Source organism: Crocodylus porosus, unplaced genomic scaffold (genome assembly GCF_001723895.1).
Source record: "Crocodylus porosus isolate Cpor-Errol unplaced genomic scaffold, CroPor_comp1, whole genome shotgun sequence".
In the NCBI taxonomy this organism is placed as follows: Eukaryota; Metazoa; Chordata; order Crocodylia; family Crocodylidae; genus Crocodylus; species Crocodylus porosus.
Window position 1 is genome coordinate 64,726,371 of NW_017728949.1, and position 7,069 is coordinate 64,733,439.

A 7,069-nucleotide genomic window follows, 5' to 3' on the forward strand; every position below is an offset into this window, starting at 1 on the left:
AGATATAGGGTAGATATTAAGAAGCACTTTCTAACTAGAAGTGTGGTTAAGCACTGGAACAGATTACCTAGAGAGGCTGTGGAATCTCCATCATTTAGACATTGTTAAGGGCAGATTGGATAAACATTTGTCTGGGATGGTTTAGACAGGGATGACCTTGTGCACAGTGCGAGACTAGACTCTCCTCTGGCCACATTTTTCTTTAAATTTATTTCTATGAATTATCTGTTGTAGACTGTTGCTAAATCACTAATATATTGTGAAATTAATGTGATCATGTTTAAGCTAAACTAAGTCAAGTCAATGTTGGACCATGTATCACTATCCTGCAGAGATTTCTCATGTAGCAATAACAGTGGATACAACCAGTGGGGGGTTGTGGACACCATCACTGTCCCTGTCAGACCCAGTTACAGGGGGAGCCCCAGAGCTCCTGTCTCATACTGCAGCTTTTCAGGGTGCCACGCTCAGCAGGGGACAGCAGCACCAGTGGCAGGCAGGGGGGCTTTTCCTGTACTTGCTTATTGGTACCGCCTACAAATTGTTCCCCTTGGCCAGGAGCAAGTGCTGGGAGGAAGAACCTGAACGGCACTGACACTGCTGTCTCCTGCTCAGCCAGGCACAGGAGGGTGCCCCAGAGCTGTTCCTGGCCTGCTTCAGCCAGGAGCTGCAGGGAGCAGCTGCGTAGGGAGCCTAGCTCACCAGGGACAGTGGCAGTGGCATGCGGGTTCCTTCTTCTACCACCTGCTCCCAGCCAGCAGATAAAATGGGGGGGCAGGAAGAAGCAGGTGCTGGAAGAAGGAACCTGTGCCTTCCCTATGCTGTCTTCAACTGGGCCTGGCAGCCTGCACAGTCACTCTCTACAGCCCCAGGGTGAAGTGTGGCAGGAGCAGCTCTGGGATTCCCCCTGCCTCCCAGTCAGCCCCAAACAGTGTCAGAGGAGGGCAGGTCCCCACTTTGTGTGCCTGCTTCCTGCTTGGCTCCCTGGTGTCCCCTCCCAGCCCAGGGACTCCAGCCCCACCTCACTTCCCACCGCCCTCTGGTCTGAGGGGCTGTGTGCTGCACCCCCGGTTTGGAAATCCTTGATCTACCCACGGATATAACAATGTAAAATGGCATCTTTATTATAGCGATATCATTCTCAGTAGTATATTTATCATCTCTGCATTGATGGCACTGTGTTTTCTCTCATACCATGTGCCCCCAGGTAAGACGCACTGTTTTTTTGAAGACCGAATTTAGAAATGAAGATTTTTCCAGTAGTGACCTAGACCTGGCTTTTTCATGGAGAGGCAATGCTGCAAAATGGCTGCCAGCTTCTTTCTAGGGCAGCAAACAGAAGAGATAGAGTTCAATAATGGCCCTTTCACAGTTGGTCCACCTCTTCTGCCTCTCCCTCTCCCAACTTGCAGCAGTGCCTCCATACTTCTATTCTAGTGAAGAAAAATCAGCTTTCCCCACTAAAGACACACATCCAAATTTTGGAGGGCTGATTTTTGGAAATAGGTGCATATAGTATACAAGTAAATATGGTATTCTTAAACATAGTGGCTGATCTAGTTGGGGATATCATCTTGTGAAATACGCCTCTTTAAAATGTTGTCTGCATCAGTTAATACTCTGCATAATATAATTAAAGCCACCTAAATGGGGCGTTGTTAACCTGGGCAATCAATTCAGTTGGACAGCTTCTGAGCATGAACGTTTTTCTGTCTGTTAAATTGAATGTGTTCCTTTGCTTTAATGGAACAATAGTAATTGCTCGAACCATATTGTTGGGATATTTTTTCAGCCTTAATTGCCATGTCATCTGCAATTAGGGATGTTAATATGGCTGTTAAATGTCACAACTAGCTTGCAGCTTTTGCTCACTTCTTGGCACACATTGTTGCACTTCAGAAATGTCCTGCTCTGTGTTTTGTTTTACGTTTTGATATGTTTGAAAATATGTTCTCTGGCAACTTAATCAATTTTATGCTATAATAAAGGACACATAAAACATAACCAAGTTTGTCTTGAATGAACTGAGCTGCAGTGGTCAAGCACGGGAACATTTGTACAGACTTCATTTAGATAAGAAGCGGGGTTAATTGGGGGAGAACTACAACTAGTCTGGTGGCATCTATAATAAGTAGCTTGCTCTAGACCTGGAAGTCTGAAGTAAATCTAAAGCCTACACTTCCAGTCTTACTAGAGACATACGCATTCACTCACACGCTGACTATTCAGGAGTAGCAAATACCTCATACTGGCAGAGAGATATTTCATAATCACACACATTTTCCCATTGTGGTAAATCCTTTTTTTCCCTGCAGTAGAATGATCAATTGAAGCTCCAGACTTATAATCTAACACCAGAGCACAGCCCCAATAAACTACAGTAGGTAAGGACATTACCTACAACATCTATTCAATGCCTGCCTACAGTTGTCAGTGCCTTAAGTTTGGCTTATGTGCAATTTTAAAAATGTGAGCTGGAACCAAGGTTTGAAAGACAAAAATCAATATTTCTGTGGCAATGGTGCTTGTGATGTGACCCCAATTTAATGGTCTTTAGGAAATTCTTAATAATCCAAAAAGGGTCGGGGTGAATTTAAAGCATTAACAAGCTCTCAGAAAAACACACAAGGAACAAAACCTAAAATGAGAGTTAGCTAAAAACTGAGCACTGGTGCTAGCAAAAGTGACATTTAAGCATGTTGTTGGTGCAAAGCATCAGACTATAGCCTTATAAAACTCGGCTTGAAAGCGATCTTTGCATTAAAAAAAAAAATCTCATTATTTTCTAATTGTTTGGTAGGTATACTTTATAATGAATTTTTGTACTTCAGTGCTTTGTGATATAGCCTTCTTATCTTCCCAGGGTGCCACACTTGAGCTGTGACAGCCATGGAGGAGCTAGGAGTGACTGATGTGCTGAGTGGCTATTGATTAATTAGCATGTGTTTGACTTAGCTGCTCAGGTTAGACTTTGAAGCTCAGATTCAAAGATCTTGCCTCACAAAAAAAACAAACAGGAAAATGTTTATCGCTTAGTTTCTTTGCAAGTCCTCTGTTGACTGTATTATTCATCAAGAATATAATCCTAAATAGAATTACCAAAGAGGGCTTTTTTTTTTTTTGTCTCTTGCACGGAATGAAGTGGTCAGTTGCGGTAGATATTCTTAATCCGTCAATTCATCAGCTAGAAAGCACAGCAAGAGAGCTTCTGTCTCTCATGTAGCAGGTGACTGACAAACACAAGCACTTACTGACAGTATCTGAAAACTCTTTACTTTGTGCCACTCCAGCTAGAAGGACTTCATGCAAGGCATACACAACACAATGCTCATAGGTTAACTGCCTAAATGACGAGGGGTTGGGAAATGTATAGGCCTCTAGATGTGGATTTACAGTTTGTTCTCCCTAAAGACATCGGGCCCAATAAAAGAATAAAGCTCCTTGTAAGGTGCCATAGTGCAGATGGAGTTAGAAAGCTTAGAGATATATAAGAACCCCACAGACCAACATACATATCTGCACAAAACCAGCAAGTACCCCAAATACACCAAGGAAGCTGTAATTATACAGCCAAGCCCACCAATACCACCAAAGAATACCTGCAGTTGTCACCTCAGAATTCTCAAAAGTTTTTTCACCCAACAAGAACAGTCCTCCAGAGAGATAGACCATGCTTTCAAAAGAGCTACCCAGATACCAGGTGAAGAACTGCTGCAGTACAAAAGGAAAATCCCCACAAACTGCACACCATTAATTATGACATACCATCCTTCCCTGGAACCTGTATGAAAAATCTTCAAACACTTGCAACCCATGCTAGAAGAAGACCCAACTTTTAAAGAGATCTTTCCAGAACCACTCATCTTAGCCTTTAAACAAGCATCAAATCTTGCCAGCCTCATCATCAGAAGCAAACTTCCTATGGCCTAAAGCACACCGAATGGAGCCAGACCACGCCATGACAAGAAATATAAAACCTGCCGACACATCTCCACCACTCCCAAAATAACTACACCCCACAACAGAACCATTGCCATTCCTGGATCTTATACCTGTACCTCCAGAAATGCAATGCATCTCATTCAGTGCACTAAATGCCCTGATGAAAAATATTTAGGAGAAACCAAACAACAACTGTGTACCAGAATGAATGCACACCAACAATGTATCAAAGACAAAAATACCCAATTATCTGTAGGTGGCCACATGTCACAAGAAAACCACTCTCTCCCCAATCTCTCAGTTCTAATCCTCAAAGGGAATTTACAAAACACCTTTCAAAGATAAGCCTATGAACTTCATTTCATAAATCTACTGGACACAGAAAATCATGGACTACGTTTAGACAGTGGATTTATGGCACATTATAACCAACCTGCCATCTGATCACTGCAGACCTGTAGTTTGTATTTTGGCTTCTATTCTGCCCAGGAAAGCACACAAACACCAACAGACTTTTCCTATGCCTGAAGATGGGTGTTTGTGTCTGAAATCTTGCAAAGAACATTTTTTCCAACTATTTAGGTGATCTTATAAAAGAGATCATATGTGCCCAAAGAACCTGGCCTGCCTACATCCTTAGATCAACAAGGCTACAACCAACAACCCTAGAGACATATAGGCAACATGTTGCTGGAATTACACTAAAGTAAACCCATGCATACCATTAACACCTTTTAGCAGGTTATGCCAGCTTTAGGTTATCATCATATTACTTGCATTTCAGCATAACTCAGTTTTAGACCCAGTCTCAAAGTAGAACATGTACACATGGGGTCATACCCACAAACTAACATATAGCAAAGTAGGAGTCCATCTTTGGCCAAAGTGCATACAGTCTAAACCAGGGGTGGGCAATTGCTTTTGACAGATGGCCACTTAGTGAGTTTTGGTCAGCTGTTGAGGGCCACAAGGGTAGCCCCACCCCTTGACAGGTGCCCTACCTCCACCATCTTGGGACTAGAAGTCCCGCCCCTAATTCCTGACCTTTGCCACCAGAAGTCCCTTGCCCCAGAAGTACTCTTTTTAGGAAGGGGGTTTGCCGTCTTGAAACTGGAAAAAAAAAACACCAAATCATATATTTAAAAAATTCAAAGATCTACTATAACTTATTTTAATCTTATTTTTAAAAAACGACCTGATTTATGTGTGCTTCTGTAGTATATCTAGTGGAAACTGCATAATAGTGCAAAATACATTCTTACTCTTGTATATTGTTGCGGGGGTAAGGAGGCATATGGGAGGGACGTGGTTGAGGAGTGTGTGTATGGCGGGGTGAGGTATGGTGGGTTGAGTGTGGGGATTATGGAGGGGGTGGGAGTGAGGTATGTGATTGGGGTGGGAGTGTGGGAGGATTTGGGGGGTGTGGGTATAATGGGGGTGTGTGAGTGCATGTGGGGGTAAGGTGGAGTGTGTGGGATGGTATGATTGTATGTGGGGTTATGTTAGGGGTGTGGGGGATGTAGGAGGATGTGGGCATATGTGAGATTATGGTGGTGGGGTGGGACTGTGTGTGGGGGCATTGTGAAGGTGTGGGTATGTTTTTGGGGCATGATGGGCGAGGGCGTGTGGAAGGGTCCTTGGAGTCCCTGGAGTGTGTGAGTCCCTGGACCTGCATGTGGTGGCAGTGAGTGGGGTTAGTCCCATAGTGTGCAGCTCCCCACAATCCCACCTCAGTCCCTGGCCACAGGTGATGGCAGCATGTGAGGCCAGCTCCACCCAACCCCATAGCACATAGATCCCACCCAAGTCCCTAGCTGCACATGGAGGCCAGCCCAGTAGTGCTCCCACCAGATGTCCTGGCTTCATTTGGTGGCAGGGTGCAAGGCCATCCCCACCCAGCCGCATAACATGCAGCTCCCACACTGTCACCTGAGTTTCTGGCCACATGTGGCAGCAGCATGCAGGTTCAGCTCTATCAGCCGCATAACATACAGCTCCTTGTACTTCCAGCAGAGCCTCAGGTGGAGGCAGGGGGTGGGACCAGCACTGGCTGGCCCTATAGCATACAGCTCCTGTGCTCCCACCCCAGTCCCCAGCCACATATGATGGTAGCCAGTGGGACCAGTTTGACCCAGCCCCATAGCATGCAGCTCCCAGGTCCCACATGGCTGCACCACCATGTCCAGTAGTGCTCCTTCTCGAGTCCCTGGCCACATGTGGAGGCAGGGTGCAGTATTAGCCCCACGGCAGACAAGTCCTGCAGTCCCACCTGAGACCCAGGTTGCAAGTAGTGGCAGCATGTAGGGCCAACCACACCCAGCCCCATAGCACACAGCTCCTGTGTTCCTGTAGTGTGTGAGGCAAGCCCAGCCTGGCCCTATAGCGCACATCTTGCACTTCCAACCCTCTTCCCCCCAAAGGACATCTCTGGCCTTTGGCCCAATGGGGCCCTAACCTAAATTTCCACTCTTGCAGGGAGGGAGGCTGGAAGGAGCCACAGGGCAGCCAAGCAAAAGCCTGTGCTAGGCAGAGGCTTCTTATCTCTAGTGCTATAGGCTTGGGGCTGGGGTGGATCAGGCCAGGCCAGGCTGGGGGTGGTTGCTTTGCAACCAGAGCTGTACCTCCTGCAGGGATGCACCAGTCTGCAGAGGGGCAGCCTAAGGCCAGGGATCACAGAGAGCTTATGAAGGGGCCCCATGGGCCAAATGGAATTTCCTGCTGGACTGGATCAGGCCCATGGGCCATATTTTTCTGGCCATGATCTAAACTAACAACAAGAACAACCACAAATGGATGTGGGATTGGTTATATTTACTGGTGACATTCACAGTTTGCAGGTGTGAGAGATGTGTTTTATTTTGCTTACATATGACGTAAGTTAACCGCATCGCCATAAAGCATGGTCTATCTATCTATCATATGTATGTTGTGTATGTAATGTATGGCTACATACATTAAGAGCCACATTATGCAGTGTGCCAAATACAGGTGTGCAAAGGATGAAATGCAGAATATAGCATGGAAGATGGACATGCGTCTGTTATGATTATATAGACTTAGAGGTCATTGTTTGTACATGGGTAAACGAGAACAAAAACCACCAAACAATAAAACGAACCAATGATGA